The sequence below is a fragment of the Lepidochelys kempii genome, chromosome 1 (genome assembly GCF_965140285.1).
Source record: "Lepidochelys kempii isolate rLepKem1 chromosome 1, rLepKem1.hap1, whole genome shotgun sequence".
Taxonomy (NCBI): domain Eukaryota; kingdom Metazoa; phylum Chordata; order Testudines; family Cheloniidae; genus Lepidochelys; species Lepidochelys kempii.
In genome coordinates, this window is record NC_136380.1 from 332783993 (window position 1) to 332804138 (window position 20146).

The 20146-nt window shown below is 40.2% G+C and overlaps 1 protein-coding gene across 3 annotated transcripts in view; it reads right to left on the reverse strand.

Moving 5' to 3' along the window:
* CACNA2D1 (calcium voltage-gated channel auxiliary subunit alpha2delta 1) overlaps positions 1–20146 on the reverse strand; it is a 683749-nt gene that overhangs the window by 234056 nt on the left and 429547 nt on the right. The gene's annotated exons all lie outside the window — the stretch shown is intronic.

A 20146-nucleotide genomic window follows, 5' to 3' on the forward strand; every position in this document is an offset into this window, starting at 1 on the left:
GAAGCACTGGAATGGATTACCTAGGGAGGTGATGGAATCTCCATCCTTAGAGGTTTTTAAGGCAGGCCTGGCTTGACAAAGCCTTGGCTGGGATGATTTAGTTGGTGTTGGTCCTGCTTTGAGGAGGGGGTTGGACTAGATGACCTCCTGAGGTCTCTTCCAACCCTAATCGTCTATAATTCTAATTATTTTACCTTGCTTTAATTCTTTATTAATTGAGTCATTATCAGTCGCTCTATACATCCTACAAAACGCTGTATCTTATTAGGACTCCTTTCAAACACTGCTTCTGCTTAGCTTGCAATATCTGATGGTACAGCACGGCAACATGGCAAGTCACTGTTAGTCACTTGACTGTGTACCCATCATATGCAGCCTTCTAGGATCTGCATGTTCAGAAGTCTATCTATATTTTCTTCTGAGTAAATCTTTTAAATACTAGTCTGATCAAACAATTAAAATGCAAAATAATGAATGCATATTCAAAATGAAGAATCCTAATGAAAGAGGCTATTGCATCAGAACATTTTGCTGTATATAACCCCAGAATCTGCTGCTAGTCTAAAACTAACACAGTTCATTTTTGCACAATATTGACTATTGCTTCTGCCAGTCAATAAGCTTTCTGCTCTCTTGATTTCCACATAATTACTGAGAATAAATCAGGCTGCTTCTTGTACTGCCAACTGGGTCTTTTTGCTATCTTACATTAAGATCTTGGACACCTATTTCCCTTGAAATACTTGTACCCACAATTTAAATAATTTCATTCATGTTTACCTATTAATTATAGTTTAACTGGACAATGTATTAAGCTACCCCTCAACAGATGATGTTGGTTTCTGCAATTTACCAGCTACGTTGACACTGCAGCCCCACCAGCTCAATATGCGAACAGTTCCTGGTTTTTTTCCCCTCCAGTATCAATGGTAGGGGCCATTTCCTAATACAAAGGATAATATAATAAATCCTTGCTTATTGAAAGCAAAACCAACGAGGATACAGACTAACACGGCTACCATTCTGAAGCTTGTTGAAAGTGCATCCATATATATATTTCTGAAAAAATTATTCCATGGTGGCCAGAAGACTCACAAGAGACCCTATGGAAGCACCCACATTTTGAATCTCTTTCTCTAGACTTGACCAGAAAAAGGATAAACACATCCAGTTATCACAGGTGGACATAAATATATCTTTCTTGAAACTGCACATCAACAAAACAAAAAATCCTTAAATCAGGAAAGACAGGGCTAATATATACATAATATTTCATTGTGAGACTAAAACATAGAAAAGATTATGTAATCTAAGTGGAATGTGGCTCCAATGGGGAAAAAAAGAGAGAGAGAGAGAGAGAACGAACATAAACACCACCACCCTACTGGGTCAGCTCTGCTTTTCACAGCTACAGTATTAGCACTGCATAGCCAAATCAGCTGAGAGAATGTGAGATGGATTCTATTCTTTCTTGTGTATTACCAATACAATTGATTTTTAAGGCCATGATAAGGTAAAAACAACAATAACAAACAAACAAACAAACAAACAAGATGTTGGGATACATAAGGAACAGAATGGAGAATAATGTGACAAAAAATATCATTCTATTGTATCAGTCAATGGCGTGTCCTCATCTGAAATATTGTGCACACTATCAGTCACCCCATCTCCAAAAGAATATTGAAGAATTAGAAGGGGAAGAGCAATGAGAATGATTAGGGACATGGAAAAAAAAACATATGAAAGAAACTGAAAAGATTTGGGATTGTTTACATTTAAAGGGGAAAATCAAGAGGTCATGATAAAAGTACATACAATAATGAAATGTATAAAAGAGGTAGGTTGGGAGCGTTCATTCATGTTATGTTCTAACACAGAATTGGGAAGCAAATCCAGATATCCTGAGTTCCAGTCCAGTCCCCTAACCACAAGGTAAGCCTTCTGTTTCAGTAGCCTTAATAGAATATAAGACGAATGACACTGCTGCCTAGTTTCCAGCACAATTAATTACTCTTGCTTGCTTGTGCTAATGGTATAAGCTGCTTTTGTGGGGAGGAGAGTTGTCTCAACAACAAATAGCAAATTACTGGATAAACAAGTACTGTAGGGCATTTACTAAATACACAACACAGCTTTGGTCTCCATGTTGTTAGAAACAGATTTTTTTTGTGGCTTGATCAATCTAAGAATCTTCTCAAACGGCCCAAGAATTAAGTTTTTAAGACTAATCTGGCTTTCACTGAAATTTTCATTCAGTATCTAGCTGAAGAATTGGAAACATGATAGAAAACAACAACTAATTTTGATAATTAAGCTTTACTAATAATCTGAAACTGCACCATTTAGGTCTAACATCTTACGTCACTTTACGAAACCACAGACCCAGTAGCACTTAATGTAAAACTTGCTTTTTCACTAACAGAATACACTGGCCAGTAATTGACAAGAGAATGAAACTGAACAAATATATATTCTGTAATCACCACCCACAAGGGGAACAAGTGGTACACATGATTAAATTCACACAGCCACCCACCGGACACATATGCACACAAAAAGAGCAAATCCACAAATCTCTATTAGACTGGGGGATGGGAAGAGGAAGTATGTTCATAAATTGGTCTGGTGAGACCTAAAGCTGTTCATAATGAACTATTTTGCATGAAGCAGTACTGCATAATCATTATAACTGTATGAGGCATAGCTTAGTTTGTTTAATTGGAAGTCAGGTCAAAGCAGATTTACTGGAGTTTGGCCTCAGATGAAATGCTGCTTTCTATCACAGCATATTTTACATTTTATTTTAATATGTTTATTGCTTGGGGAAACTTACAGATCCTTCCCACAAGTTTGCTATCCTCTTAAAAAGATTGTTCAGGTATTATTTCAATGTTTAATGACTGCTTAAGGTATTTCAAAAGAATGCCTAGAAACAGCCCATTTTTAGAAGTACAATCCTTTTATGAATCACATGAAAGGGCTATGAATAGTTAAATTAACAGTTAATCAAGCTTTCAGAGAGAATTTGACTAATGCATTTAAAATTAACATGGCAAATATGTTCCTATAAATCAAGAGAATATCTCCTTTTGTCTTTTAAAATATGATTCTGGTGAATACTCAGTATTCATCAAAGCAAAAGGTTGATAGAATGGTCTAGAGTCCAGAATGGTCTAGAGTCCATCATAACATGGGGAGAAACTGTGCATGCTTCCTTCCATAGTACTTGGAAGGCACAACAATCCTCTGCTTTTTCTGAGAAGAAACTCCCCATTTGCACCAATTTAATTAAGTGGATTTATGTTATTAACAAGTATATGCCAAGAATTACATGGAAATTTACCAATCAATTCAGTTACAACCTAAAAATGATTATTTTACAGGCGTACAGAAGTTATAGACCAATGCATTATGCCTCACTAGCCCAATCACTGAAAGATACTTTTACGGACAAAATGAAGTAAGCATTGTCTTTGTCTTCCCTCTTACTTGTTTTGCAAATTACTGGATCTCAGCTCTTGCCATGCCTTTCACAGGGATCTCTATGAAACACAAGCATCTCCTATACAGGTAAGTATCTGAGTTAAATCAAAGGAGTTTCGCCAGGCCTGGCCTCAAAAAATCATTAAGAATTAAATCCTTCAGAATCTGTCAGACACAGAAAATGAACAAGCTTCTAATACTTCAAATCACATTACTAATTTACAAAGTGCAGACAAATCCATACTCTATGAAGCTCGTTTGAAGAATGCTTTCTGATGCATTTCAAATTGACCGGGAGATCGATTTTGCAAGACACAATCACCACATTTGTTTTCATATACAGATATATAAATGCGCACACACAAACACACCCTTTCAACCTCTCTGATATCACAGTAGCCTTCAGCACTTCCTGTCCTCCTGAGAAGCACTTTGTTCAAAAGAAGTGTGTGCTTTATGCTCTTAAAATAAGATCCCAACTTATGTCATAGACAGAGCACTCAATATTTCCATTTTACTCATGAAAATGCAGCTCAAATAATTAAGAATCCCATGTAGATTAAATTAAATATATAACGTTGTAATGTAAAATATTCCAGAAATCTGCATAGTGAAAATAAATTAGCTATTTACCAAGGATACTACCTAGAATCACATACCACACCACCTATAATTTAAATAAGAATTTCATGATTATCATCATTTATAGAGCTCCTTGGAACTTCATGGAGCTTCAGAGAAGACAGGTTATTTGCCCGAACAAATTTATAATCCATGGTCCTGATCCTGCTACTGATTCTGCACTAGTAGATCCCTGTGTCTGCACGGAGTCCCAGTTAACTCAAGAGAGCTCTGTATGAGGATAGGGTCTGTTTGCATTGAGTCAATTGCAGAAATGGGGCCTAGAGTAAAGCCATAAGAGACAAGGAGAAATGAGTAAAGGGTTGGGCAAAAGTGAGATAATAAGATGACGTAGCCACATGAAAGGCTAGTATGTTTGCATTTGTGGTGACAGCATTCATATTTTATTTCTTTCAAATATTAATTGAATTAACATTATTAGAGAGAGTGTATGGAAAAGTACAAAGATATGGACTTTAATGAAAGACTTAAAGGATTTATGAGTCAATAGCGTGCCCTTGTTGCCAAGAAGGCCAATGACATTTTGGGATGTATAAGTAGGGGCATTGCCAGCAGATCGAGGGACGTGATCGTTCCCCTCTATTCGACATTGGTGAGGCCTCATCTGGAGTACTGTGTACAGTTTTGGGCCCCACACTACAAGAAGGATGTGGATAAATTGGAGAGAGTCCAGCGAAGGGCAACAAAAATTATTAGGGGTCTGGAACACATGACTTATGAGGAGAGGCTGAGGGAACTGGGATTGTTTAGTCTGCGGAAGAGAAGAATGAGGGGGGATTTGATAGCTGCTTTCAACTACCTGAGAGGTAGTTCCAGAGAGGATGGTTCTAGACTATTCTCAGTGGTGGAAGAGGACAGGACAAGGAGTAATGGTCTCAAGTTGCAGTGGGGGAGGTTTAGTTGGATATTAGGAAAAACTTTTTTCACTAGGAGGGTGGTGAAGCACTGAAATGAGTTACCTAGGGAGGTGGTGGAATCTCCTTAGAATCATAGAATCATAGAATATCAGGGTTGGAAGGGACCCCAGAAGGTCATCTAGTCCAACCCCCTGCTCGAAGCAGGACCAATTCCCAGTTAAATCATCCCAGCCAAGGCTTTGTCAAGCCTGACCTTAAAAACCTCTAAGGAAGGAGATTCTACCACCTCCCTAGGTAACGCATTCCAGTGTTTCACCACCCTCTTAGTGAAAAAGTTTTTCCTAATATCCAATCTAAACCTCCCCCACTGCAACTTGAGACCATTACTCCTCGTTCTGTCATCTGCTACCATTGAGAACAGTCTAGAGCCATCCTCTTTGGAACCCCCTTTCAGGTAGTTGAAAGCAGCTATCAAATCCCCCCTCATTCTTCTCTTCTGCAGGCTAAACAATCCCAGCTCCCTCAGCCTCTCCTCATAACTCATGTGTTCCAGACCCCTAATCATTTTTGTTGCCCTTCGCTGGACTCTCTCCAATTTATCCACATCCTTCTTGAAGTGTGGGGCCCAAAACTGCACACAGTACTCCAGATGAGGCCTCACCAATGTCGAATAGAGGGGAACGATCACGTCCCTCGATCTGCTCGCTATGCCCCTACTTATCCTTCCTTAGACGTTTTTAAGGTCAGGCTTGATAAAGCCCTGGCCTGGATGATTTAGTTGGGGATTGGCCCTGCTTGAGTGGGGGGTTGGACTAGATGACCTCCAGAGGTCCCTTCCAACCCTAATATTCTATGATTCTATGATTCCATTAATTCAACTTCAGAACAAAGTACAGTGCCTCCCACATATTAACTGAGGCATAATTAAATGTTAAAAATAATATGTTTTAAAGTGGAAGAAGTGTAGCTGATGAAAAAAAGCAGAATATAAACCAATAATGGATGTGTATCATCAAATATCAAGAACACAGCAAGATTCAAAGATGGACTGGATGTCTATATATATTACAAGAACATCCAGAGTTATAGTATAGTTAATGCGAAAAAGAGTATTGGAAGGGATCTAAAACCTCATTCCTCAGGGGTTAAACACATCTCTAATTAGTATTCATTAAGACAAGACTTTCATGGGGGAAATTATCATCTCACAGCTGCTTTATGCACGTTTTCTATGGAATCACGTGATGCCAGTCAGTGTCAAAGACAGAATATTGGATTAGATAGACCATGAATCAGATCCAGTACGGCAAATAACTTGTCATGGAACTGGTCAAACCATTCATTAAGAGTATTTTTTGTCACAAGTTTAGTCTATTTCTGACTGGCCAATCATTAGGAAACCAATCCTGACTCCTGGGAATGTACTGGGAATTTGTTGAATAGTTTTGATATAATTTTCAGTCTTTTGGTTGTTTGCAAAAGGTTTGCTTAAAATAGTCACTATTATTATGTATTGCTATTGTTTCTACTTCCTGGTTGGGTGACAGGATATTAATCAATGACAAATAAAGAATAACTGATATTTGGCCGAATAATTATTTCTGCTAAAATTTGTGAAATTGTAGGGGTTTGTTGTCACCTGAATACTTGTGAATAATAAATATTGCACGACAAAGCATAGTGAACCAAACTCAGCATGTTTATTTGCAAAACTATATGTTAGTTTACCACATGACAAAATTTGATATATAAAACAATTTTTTTTGAAAAATCAACCGTATCATCCTCCCTTAACTATTTATGCTCAAATATGGAATATTAAAATAAAATGTTTACAAAGAAACAGAACAGTCACATTTTAAAATTAGATCAAAACATCCTTTTTAAATCAATAGGAAGAGTTGCAGCAGGTTTTCAACATTAAGGAATGTGCTGCATGATAGGTGTACTCTGTGAAAGTTAACTGTGCCCAGCTACCAAACAGTCTCCTAGCTCATTCACTGTTAACCCGGGTAAATGGAAATGCAGCCTTCTTGAACAGAGTCTAATATTATTCTAAAATAGCCAGCTAAATATCACTGCCTGTTCATTTTTTTCATGTGTCTTTGAGGGATGCGGAGGAGGATCTCTCCAATAGGGACAAAAACGACAAGTTAATGAAAATGTATAATTTCCTGTCAAGAAACCATTTTCTTTGAAGAATACTATACATTTGTTTTATTACTCTTGCTATACAGAGTAACAGGTCTGCATTCACTAAGAGTCAAACCTGATACTGGATGTCTATCAGCATATAGAAGTTAGAGTTAAGATATCATGCCACACACAACAGCTGCAATTTATTTCACTTCAGCGTGCTGTTGCCATCTCAGTCCCATTAGTGGATCTTTTGGGCTCATATTTCCTGACAGAGCTGATAATTTCAAATTCTTTGCTGTTCTGGACAAATCAAAATGCAGTAGGTATTCAATTAAGATACAAACAGTTTTACGACTCGATGCTGCTTCCACTGAAGTCAGCAGGAAAACTCCCATTGACTTCTGTAGTGCAGGATCAGAGCCTAAGTGAAAGAAGGCCGGGAGCCACCTTAAAAAATGGAGAAAGGTGTCCTTTCATGTAACCTAAAAATAAACAGCACAGGTTAGCTACAAAACAAAATCATTACTGATACCAGACAAACATTCATTGCAAGCCAGAGTCAAGGTGTATTGGAAAAGATATAAAGAATGCTAACACACTGCCCCTTCCATCACTTCCTGGGCACTGCATTGACCCAACATCTTAAAGAAAAACCAACTTGGTTCTTGTTCACATAAAACACTCAATAAGTCTCTTGTCTGAATAAAAAAGACCGCAGCTATATGGAAATGCTACAGTACGTAACTGTCTTTCTAAAATGAACCAAAATCCTTTGGGGGGAAGGAGAATAACAACAGCTAGCTCAATCATTTGCAGGAACAGAATGCTGTTACCGATTCAGTGCCTCCAGTTTAGAAAGTAAACGTTTCCATTTCACCTTAGCATTTAAGCTAGTGGCAAGAGATTTTCTATAACAGTGAAATTATCTCCAGCATCTATATACAACAATACCTGCCTACAAGACTAAACGTTGCCTGACAATCTTACCCTTTGAAAACCAGAGTTAAAGGATTTTGTGCAAGAGATGAAGGAATCCTCCCCACTATCCCAAACCTAGCAGCCTCGTAATGTATAAGTAATGCTATACACAAAGCATTTTGAGGAAAGGAGTGATACTTTCTGCATAGTGCAAGTTTTAAAGGAAATAAAATGAATGTGTGAAATACCAAATCTGGTAATGAATGGTACTTAGTTCTTATCATGGCAAGGCAATTTCCTGCAATATCCTTTAAAATCTTTACTGAATTAAGTTAAATTTCTTTGGAGTCCATTGTTTTAAATGCAAAGTTTGTGTATTATTGTGGGATTGTGTGTAATTGTATTCACTGGTCTCAAAGCACTTTAAAAATATCCTCAATTTAATAGAAATGGGGAAGTGGAAATGCAGAGACATGAGGTGACTTCACAAAATCAGTAACACAGCTGGGAATACAACCCAGGTCTTCTGACTCTCTTTCCTGTTCTCTTTCCACTGGATCACACAAAATCTCGGTTTGTTCAGATTTGGAATTCTCAAGCACAGGTTGCTTCTATTGTTTCATGAGATCACAACTTTGAGCACTGTCCTACCAACAGAATTTGACATCAGGGAAAATCAGGATGTAACGTATCCATTTTAAGAGGGATCAGTAGCGGTTTGCCTGCCAAATGGCTGACATCCTTCATTTTACAGCAATAGTCTGACAAAGAGGAAAAGCGATGTTGACCACAGGCTAAGGCCCTCAGGTTGACTACTAGATAACAATGCTTTAAGGAATATTTTTTTTCTTTGGCATCCCGTTGCAATCTAAAGGACAGATGGACGGTGCCAGAAGAAAGAGAATAGCTATAAACCAGTTTCACTTGTTTTAAAAACTTGTTACATTAAGCCTCAAAAACTAAATCTCTTTATTTAGTAAAATGTTAATGATTCTGTCAATCAATCCTTGGAGAAAAGAGCTATTGTGTAATGACAGAGGCATTATTTTTGAATGTAAAACATCAAATTTATTTGATAGGAATGCACTGAAATCAATATGAAACTGGTTTAAATAAACCGGATCATGATTCCAGAGATAACACATGATGATTCCACATTGACCGCACTGCACTTTTAAGCAGGGGGAGAAGGGGTATTTGGCTGGCTGGCCCAATGAAGGGAAGAGTGCTTTACAGCTAGGCCGGGGAAATGAAAACTGCTGCAAAAGGGGCAGCGTGGTTGCTGACTCATCCCCTAGGAATGCAGGGTTTAAAAGGGGAAGCTCTGTGCCCGCAGCCTCCTTTTTACATAGAGCAGGCTGAGGCAGGACTCGCTCTCCCTCCTCTTTTGTCAAGACCTGCTGTGGGCATTACGCTAGCTGTCCCTTTTTTAGGGGGTCTGGGAAGGAATTTTTCCCTTACCACCATATTGGCTTGGGTGCAGTTGGGGTTTTTTCGCCTTCCCCATAGTGGGTTCAGAAAGGGCTTTGTTTATCCATGGGATGAAGGGCAGTAGGTTATATGTTGCAACTCATTATTTAAGTGTAGCGTGGACATCCAGGGCAGGTACTCCATAGGAAAGGTATACAGTGACCTGATAAATGGCTTGGAAAATGTCTTTAAAAAAAGAGGTGTTCATTAAAGGAATGAATGGGGGGTGGTTGGGGACTCCTCTGATGGGTACGGCAGGGAGCCAACCCCCCATTCTTAATGCCCACCTTAACACTTCTATGAGGGGGGTGGATGGTAAGACCCTGACAATGGATTTACTGGAGGGACCTCAATGGAAAAAGAGGGGGAGCTGGGGGAAGCCCCCCAGGTATAGTAAGGTCCCGGCAATGGATTTGCTGGAGGGACTTGGATGGAGCTGGTAAAAGCCCCCTGGGTAATTACAGAATAAACATGGGGTTAGCCTGTGTCTTTTATCTGCCGGGTAGTCCCAGACATCTAATAATAAAGTTATGGCCTGATTAAACCCATGTCAAATGTCATCTGTGCTTCTTTTGGTATAGCCAGACAATGACTCTACACCTGTTATTACCTATCAGCATCTGATAAAAGGAAGAAATGGAAAGAAGAATTTCAAGGAAATTTGAGTAACCAAATTCTGTCTTTGTGCACAGTAGTTGCATTTCTACTGCCTCTTGCACCATGTTGAATTTGGCCAAGGTTATACCAGATGAATCAGAAGAGTTTTTGGATAAACTTGATTAGGGTCATCTATTGAAGCAGCCTTGCAAAGTTCTATTTCCTTGAATGAGTATTTGGTTTTCAAGAAGTAGCGTTGCAAACTCTTGTGATTTCATCTCAAGTCTCTTGATATTTGATGTTTTACTAAAGCCCGAGTTCATAGAATCATAGAATATCAGGGTTGGAAGGGACCTCAGGAGGTCATCTAGTCTAACCCCCTGCTCAAAAGCAGGACCCATTCCCAATTAAATCATCCCAGCCAGGGCTTTGTCAAGCCTGACCTTAAAAACTTCTAAGGAAGGAGATTCCACCACCTCCCTAGGCAACGCATTCCAGTGTTTCACCACCCTCCTAGTGAAAAAGTTTTTCCTAATATCTAACCTACACCTCCCCCACTGCAACTTGAGACCATTACTCCTTGTCCTGTCCTCTTCCACCACTGAGAATAGTCTAGAACCATCCTCTCTGGAACTACCTCTCAGGTAGTTGAAAGCAGCTATCAAATCCCCCCTCATTCTTCTCTTCCGCAGACTGAACAATCCCAGTTCTCTCAGCCTCTCCTCATAACTCATGTGTTCCAGACCCCTAATCATTTTTGTTGCCCTTCGCTGGACTCTCTCCAATTTATCCACATCCTTCTTGTAGTGTGGGGCCCAAAACTGGACACAGTACTCCAGATGAGGCCTCACCAATGTTGAATAGAGGGGGACGATCACGTCCCTCGATCTGCTCGCTATGCCCCTACTTATACATCCCAAAAATGCCATTGGCCTTCTTGGCAACAAGGGCACACTGCTGACTCATATCCAGCTTCTCGTCCACTGTCACCCCTACGTCCTTTTCCGCAGAACTGCTGCCTAGCCATTCGGTCCCTAGTCTGTAGCTGTGCATTGGGTTCTTCCGTCCTAAGTGCAGGACCCTGCACTTATCCTTATTGAACCTCATCAGATTTCTTTTGGCCCAATCCTCCAATTTGTCTAGGTCCCTCTGTATCCTATCCCTGCCCTCCAGCATATCTACCACTCCTCCCAGTTTAGTATCATCCGCAAATTTGCAGAGAGTGCAATCCACACCATCCTCCAGATCATTTATGAAGATATTGAACAAAACCGGCCCCAGGACCGACCCCTGGGGCACTCCACTTGACACCGGCTGCCAACTAGACATGGAGCCATTGATCACTACCCGTTGAGCCCGACAATCTAGCCAGCTTTCTACCCACCTTATAGTGCATTCATCCAGCCCATACTTCTTTAACTTGCTGACAAGAATACTGTGGGAGACCGTGTCAAAAGCTTTGCTAAAGTCAAGAAACAATACATCCACTGCTTTCCCTTCATCCACAGAACCAGTAATCTCATCATAGAAGGCGATTAGATTAGTCAGGCATGACCTTCCCTTGGTGAATCCATGCTGGTTGTTCCTGATCACTTTCCTCTCATGTAAGTGCTTCAGGATTGATTCTTTGAGGACCTGCTCCATGATTTTTCCGGGGACTGAAGTGAGGCTCACTGGCCTGTAGTTCCCAGGATCCTCCTTCTTCCCTTTTTTAAAGATTGGCACTACATTAGCCTTTTTCCAGTCATCCAGGACTTCCCCCGTTCGCCACGAGTTTTCAAAGATAATGGCCAATGGCTCTGCAATCACAGCCGCCAATTCCTTCAGCACTCTCGGATGCAACTCGTCCGGCCCCATGGACTTGTGCACATCCAGCTTTTCTAAATAGTCCCTAACCACCTCTATCTCCACAGAGGGCTGGCCATCTCTTCCCCATTTTGTGATGCCCAGCGCAGCAGTCTGGGAGCTGACCTTGTTTGTGAAGACAGAGGCAAAAAAAGCATTGAGTACGTTAGCTTTTTCCACATCCTCTGTCACTAGGTTGCCTCCCTCATTCAGTAAGGGGCCCACACTTTCCTTGGCTTTCTTCTTGTTGCCAACATACCTGAAGAAACCCTTCTTGTTACTCTTAACATCTCTCGCTAGCTGCAGCTCCAGGTGCGATTTGGCCCTCCTAATTTCATTCCTACATGCCCAAGCTATATTTTTATACTCTTCCCTGGTCATATGTCCAACCTTCCACTTCTTGTAAGCTTCTTTTTTATGCTTAAGATCCGCTAGGATTTCACCGTTAAGCCAAGCTGATCGCCTGCCATATTTACTATTCTTTCGACACATCGGGATGGTTTGTCCCTGTCACCTCAACAGGGATTACTTGAAATACAGCCAGCTCTCCTGGACTCCTTTCCCCTTCATGTTAGTCCCCCAGGGGATCCTACCCATCCGTTCCCTGAGGGAGTCGAAGTCTGCTTTCCTGAAGTCCAGGGTCCGTATCCTGCTGCTTACCTTTCTTCCCTGTGTCAGGATCCTGAACTCAACCAACTCATGGTAACTGCCTCTCAGATTCCCATCCACTTTTGCTTCCCCTACTAATTCTTCCCGGTTTGTGAGCAGCAGGTCAAGAAAAGCTCCCCCCCCAGTTGGCTCCTCTAGCACTTGCACCAGGAAATTTTCTCCTACGCTTTCCAAAAACTTCCTGGATTGTCTATGCACCGCTGTATTGCTCTCCCAGCAGATATCAGGAAAATTAAAGTCACCCATGAGAACCAGGGCATGCGATCTAGTAGCTTCCGTGAGCTTCCGGAAGAGAGCCTCATCCACCTCATCCCCCTGGTCCGGTGGTCTATAGCAGACTCCCACCACTACATCACTCCTGTTGCTCACTCTTCTAAACTTAATCCAGAGACACTCAGGTTTTTCTGCAGTTTCGTACCGGAGCTCTGAGCAGTCGTACTGCTCCCTTACATACAGTGCTACTCCCCCACCTTTTCTTCCCTGCCTGTCCTTCCTGAACAGTTTATAACCATCCATGACAGTACTCCAGTCATGTGAGTTATCCCACCAAGTCTTTGTTATTCCAATCACGTCATAATTCCTTGACATCACCAGGACCTCCAGTTCTTCCTGCTTGTTTCCAAGGCTTTGTGCATTCGTATATAAGCACTTGAGATAACCTGCTGATCGCCCCTCATTCTCAGTATGAGGCAGGAGCCCTCCCCTCACAGACATTCCTGCCTGTGCTTCCTCCCTGTATCCTGCTTTCCCACTTACCTCAGGGCTTTGGTCTCCTTCCCCCGGTGAACCTAGTTTAAAGCCCTCCTCACTAGGTTAGCCAGCCTGCTCGCAAAGATGCTCTTCCCTCTCTTCGTAAGGTGGAGCCCATGTCTGCCCAGCACCCCTCCTTCATGGAACACCATCCCATGGTCAAAGAATCCAAAGCCTTCTCTCCGACACCACCTGCATAGCCATTCGTTGACTTCCACTATTCGACGGTCCCTACCCAGGCCTTTTCCTTCTACGGGGAGGATGGACGAGAACACCACTTGCGCCTCAAACTCCTTTATCCTTCTTCCCAGAGCCACGTAGTCTGCAGTGATCTGCTCAAGGTCATTCTTGGCAGTATCATTGGTGCCCACGTGGAGAAGCAGGAAGGGGTAGCGATCCGAGGGCTTGATGAGTCTCGGCAGTCTCTCCGTCACATCGCGAATCTGAGCCCCCGGCAAGCAGCAGACTTCTCGGTTTTCCCCGTCAGGGCGGCAGATAGATGACTCAGTCCCCCGGAGTTGATGGATTCTTGTGATTAAATGGGAATCTCAGCTTTCATTTAACAACAACAACAACAAAATCCAGAGAAAAAGTGTAAACACATGACAAGAGCACCAGAAAAACAATTAAATGAGCCCAATATGTATTAGTTTTTACATCTATCACAATCTTTAGGACAATCTCATGAATCTCTAATGTCTGACTCATGCTTTTTGAATTTTGGGGGTTGGCAAGAGAGACGAATTTTCAAATCATCATCACCATGGAAAAGTAGCTTTTTGTCTGTCCTGTTAAATTTTCAGGGCTCTAAATAGGATAATATGACCAGACTGTGTACAACCTAAAAACAGCTTTGTCTCATAAGTAATGAGCATCTTTTTTGTGTCCCCTTTTTCTAATTGAATTTCCTTTGTGGTTAAAGCAATAGAAAAATGAATTTTAGCTTGACACCATGTAGCATTGTGGAATCCAGCTACTTCGCAATCTTCGGGCAAAACATACAGTTCCCCATGCACTTTTAAAGGGAAATTTTAGTTTGCAGATATTGTGTGAATAGACATAGGGGTTTATAGAAGTCTTGATCAATAATCCAAACTAATATGTTTGACTGTACTGGGGGGAAAAAAAAGACAAATACAAACCAATCACCCGCACAATTAAATTTTACAAAACGTTACTGCTGAGTTACAGATAGGAAAACTAAAAATCTATGTTTAAAAACAGTACATTTTTTTAAAAGGTCAGGATAGCAAAAATGATATAATGATTGGGGGTGGGGGAGAATCATTAGAACCATGGATGTCAAATGGATGTCAAATCTGTGGATGTCAAATGTAAACATGGAACAAGTTTTATGGTTAAATGATAAAAAGGTATAAGTGGCTTGGGGAAAAAAGAGTGAAATGTGACGGACAGAAACATTAGTACATTTTGACAATAGCAGGGTAAACTGTACCTCTAAAGTATTTTGGCATTAAAAATTGCTGTGCCAGTCTGGAGAGGCTACATAGAACTATCAGAATTTATTAACACTGCTCAGTCTATGATTGAGTATGTGCTGTCAGTCATCACTGTTAGTCCTTGCCAAAGGAATATTTAAAAGCAACTGTTTGATCTATTATGTACATATACAAAGAAATTTCAAATGCTTTCCCTCTGGTCCTTTTAGATATCTGCAGGAGATGGTGGGTCAGGGATTATAAAGCCTGCATGATGTCCCTATGACTGACACATTCTTACATTGGCAGGGAGATAGATTGATAAAAGTCACCACTCTATATCTCCACAGGGACTGAAGAAGGCAGGAGGCATAGCACAAGACATCATCTTGTTGTCAAACCTGAGAGTCAGGGGGTAGGAAAGCTTTACTTTTGTAAGGAATACTTTTCTCTTTAATAGAGCCCGTCTATGCTTGTTCATAATTACGCCAGCTGCAATCAGTACCAGCCATACAAAACACCTTTCAATGTTCATATTATAGCAATCTTGGGTTTATCTTTTCATAATGAAACAGAAAACCTTACTTTAAACTAATTTAACCTAAAGTCTCCTTACTTTGCAATGACTTCATATTACATTATGATCCAGAGAATGTTTGCATTTTGTTCACAAATCCCACATTGTTTTCTCTATAACTAACCAATATAATTATATTAAACTTGCTCAGTCTAGAGAAATATTTCCACTCAATTTCTCTGTGAGCTAAGACAAATAGTTAGTTAGCTCTGGCCCGTATCATCCTCTACAGATCCACATGCAGAACAGACCTTTAAAAGAGCCAAATCCTAGTTTCTGTAGGCAATTATTCCTAGTGATGACAAGTTTTATAGAGGATCCTCAGTGGAAGGTTACAGTCAAACAGTTTGTTGTGTGCTTAAAATGGAGCTCACCACAAGCACTTTATCCTCCAAACCTCTACACTCTGGTTTATTATAAACTGCCAACATCTAATCCACATGGGATCAGGACTCTTTCCTCCATTAGAAGACCCCCTGACAAAAATCCAGAAGTTATATAGCTCACTTCTTAGGCTCCGATACTCCAAATACTTGCCTGTGCTTAACTGACACACTGCAAGCAGTCTTATTAGAGTCAATGGAACTACTCAGTGCATAGTTAAGCATGTTCATAGAGTCACTGCAGGACAAGGCCTTGGTCTCCATATACAGGCCAAAGACAAAATTGTTGCCACAAACACCGTCCTCATTAGAGGCCAACGACCACACTGTGGATCCTCCTGCTCTGTTGTAGAAGGCAAAGAAACTACACAGCACCCCAGAACTCCTCCCAACACTGAGGAAATACCTTCCAGATCTAAGTGTGCACTATCTACTCTACACACAGATGTCTCATAATAGTTATTGCGTATAACAGAATTTATAACCATGCTCATAATGATATTCACGAAAAGGAAGATTTGCTTTCCTTTTTTCTTCTCAAATTGGGACACATGAAATGACTAACTGGTATAATTTGTGTACTGAACTGGGCAGATTAATTTCATGGGGCAAATAGTAATAATATTGGGGAACACATGGAACGTGGATTGGGAAACAACTGAGTTAAGTTTGGTAGAGCCACCTTAGTATACAATTTTCTTATATCTGACTTTTAATACATCTTTAACTGTTACAAATTTTAAAGATATTCTGGGGCTGTCTTTTTGTTGTGTGTGTATTGTACCTAGCACAATGAGACCTTGATCTATTGTTAGATGGACCACACAAATTATTAATTATTAAAAGTATTATGTATACAATTAAATTATTAGCTTTATTGTCTATTGACAAAGTATTTTGTCTGGATTCTTGGGAAATTATTTTTTTGTTGGTTAGCAATTATAGCATTATATTTGTTCTTTCAGAAAAAAAAAATCCACACCGGCGTAAATAAAACCATTTAAATAAACCAAACATTCAATCTATAGTTGATGAGCCAGTGGAGCGAGTCTGCATGTCAAAACACAGTTTCTACTTTGCAAAGCAAGTGGGATTTTCATGGTTAGCAAATGTAAATTTCTCATGCTGGTGAGAGCTACAGGAAATGAAATTTAAAGATAATAAAGGAATAATTTAACAGCTACACTGTATACCTCTCCACAGATCAACTCTAAATATAAAGCAGGTATCCTGTAATGAAGTTTCTTATTTATTCACTGTCCAAGCTATTACACTCAAGTTGGAACTAATGGACTTTTCAGGACACAATTCCACCTCATCTGTAAGTTGTCAACAGGAAGTTATTTGGTTTCCCTATTACTTTGCTCGCATGCAAGAACCAATTGCAATATGGTGGTTTTAATATTACAGTAAGATTTTTCAATCCTTTCCAGTTATATTTCAGTATTTGAGCATCTCAGATATTTGACAGTCCTAAAGTGAGCTGTAGAAAATATGTTCATAAGAAAAGTAGGAAACATGTTTTAGGTTGAAAATGGCAATATCAATTTTTCTTGGAGTGAAATCCTGACCCCACTGAAGTCAATAGGAGTATTCAGTGCAGCCGAGATTTCACCTGGTGCTTTATTTAAAGGGTAATGAATAACTCACATACTCCCATTGACTGCAGTGAGAGTTCTGATGTGTGTAACTGAGGACAGACTTTAACTCACTGAATAATTCCATGCCTACTCCTGGGCACCTAACTCCATTAAGCTCTTTTGCAAATCCAAGCTTAGATTTATAACTATCAAATTGGAGGACACAAGACTGTCTACATTCTATAAAAACTCAGACTACTATTCATTCTCCCTGCAATTATTACTGGGCACAATACTGTAAACATTAATTAGAGGCCCTTGTCAAAAACCGGCCCATTTATTCCCAACCTGCACGTGAAGGACTGCTTCTGCAACCTGAAGCATCCAACACAATTCTGTGTCAGTTTCTGTAGTCAGTTGTTCCAATGTTAAAACTGAACTAGAGTGCTATATAATTAACCAAAAGAAATCTATTCAAATAATGCTGAAGAAAGTAACTTAAATTAAACAGGTTTCAGTGTATTTTCCACTGAATGCATCCGAAGAAGTGAGCTGTAGCTCACGAAAGCTTATGCTCAAATAAATTGGTTAGTCTCTAAGGTGCCACAAGTACTCCTTTTTTTAAATTAAACAAAGGTTCAAGAATATTGCAGCGATGGAAGCAAGACTGTGCCATTACACTGATGGAGGCAATACCTAGATTGTGCCATATAGGCATTTTGAAAGGAAGGTGAGGGGACACGTGACCTGAACAGGAGCATTGGGAAGCATTCCACAGAAGCACAGTGCCTTCCAGAGCTCCCAATTAGCAGACAGGCTTGTCTCTCCCTTAAACTGAAAATACTTATATAATAATTACTGAGCAGGGTTAGCAGAACATTGACTATAGTTTTGAACAAGGACATAGACTCTGTTTCAGATAAAAATCTACCAATTTTTAAAACAATTAATCCATCCACATTTCTCCTACCCTGATTTCAGGTATATGTGAATTTTAAATCTGTATATGAACTGTATGCTATTTGTGAACAGGTTAACAGAAGTCACATAGCTAGTGATTTTTTTTTCAAATATGCAGATTCTTATCCAAAACCCAAATTCTTCAAAATCCAAACTTGTTACTCATAATTTGGATCAGCTGTAATTATGGTACTTAAAAATAAGTAATGATTAATTATTTTCTACTTATGAAGGCATAAAGTAATATATTTATATGCTTTAATATGACTTGACCCACACCTTAATCATCACATCACATTTGCAGGTCAGCTGATTCGGGGTGCTATGTATTACTCCTGAAAGCCTAAAAAAGGAAAGATTCACAATGCCCTCTTATACTCAGCTCCTGTCTACAACACTTTAGCAGCAAAGACAATGATAATTATTTCTATTTCACTGCATTTCTATTAAATAATGAAAAAAACAGGAGTTAGAAATAAATCCCTCAAAAATCTTTGAATACAGAGTTGATACCAGGATTTTATACTATGGGATTTGCATTTTTACAACTATTTGCTCTTTCTCTAAGAAACAATCCATGGTGCAATTTAGGAAAGTTTGCTGGAATCTCATAGAGCACATTTCAATTTTGTTTTAAACTAGAAATAGTTCCAATTGAGCGTATCTCAATTTCATTATTGCGGCTGCTCTTTATAATGGACTGCACTGGAACTCCTAAATCCATCATCCTCAAACTTTAAGTGAGATTTTAAAAATCTAGACCCAGACCTGGATCTGAATTGTTCACCTCAAGTCCAAGTTTAGTTCAAATACTTCGTATAGCTTCAGTTTTGGAACAACTGCAGGGGTGAAAGTAAGCCGGGACGGTGTACCGATAAGAAGCCGGTACTGGCCCATACGCAGTCGACGTACAGCGCTTTAACGTCCCTGCACCTTTTGCCTCCCCCATTGGCGGCTCTGCCAGTAGGAACCCTACCGGCAGGGCTGCTGACGGGAGTGTGTGGCAAAAGAGGCAGCTACCCCGGTGCCGGCAATTTAAAAGGGCTCGGGGCTCCTGGCCACTGCCGCCACTACTAGCAGCAGCCAGAGCCCCAGGTTCTTTCAAATCGCCGCCAGAGCCCCGGGCAGCATGGGTCAGGCAACGTGGATGGGCTGGCGGGAGGAGGCTGAGCCCAGCCCCGCCCCTTCCACCTAAGGCCCCGCCCCTTCCGGGGTCCCGGAGCCAGCCCCTGTACCAGAGACTAATATTACTTTCACCCCTGAACAACTCCATTAATCTGCTCCAGTGGTAAGGTAGCATGAATGAATATTTCAGCATGAGACAGTTTTGGCTAAAACACAATCAGCGATTCATGCATAGAATTCGACCTCAAACCAATCTACAATGAAGACTGCAATCAAATGGTTTTATTGTTCTAAATCTGGAGAGGGGAAAAAATCAGTCAATGGAATTATTCCAGAAAACTCCATCTACATCAGCAGAATTATTTTGGATAACATCCGAACAACAGAGATCAGAATCCTTCATCAAATGCTACTGTATACTAGAAACAGTTTTCCATACTTTTTTTTGTTATTTACCAACTCACAACTTAATCATACATGAATTCCTTTCAGTACCTAATAACTCAATCACGTATAATAATATTGCTCATCGGAGACAAAACAAGACCTTCACAACCAGATTTGCTGGGATCACATTGTACAATCAACAATGGGTAGACACTTGAAATCATGAGCAAGAGTTGCAAAAGCTTTAACAAGATGGACCGCTAAAGCCTATTTTCTCACTCAGTAGTGGAATTGCTATGTTGGATTTTGTTCAGTGGTTTAC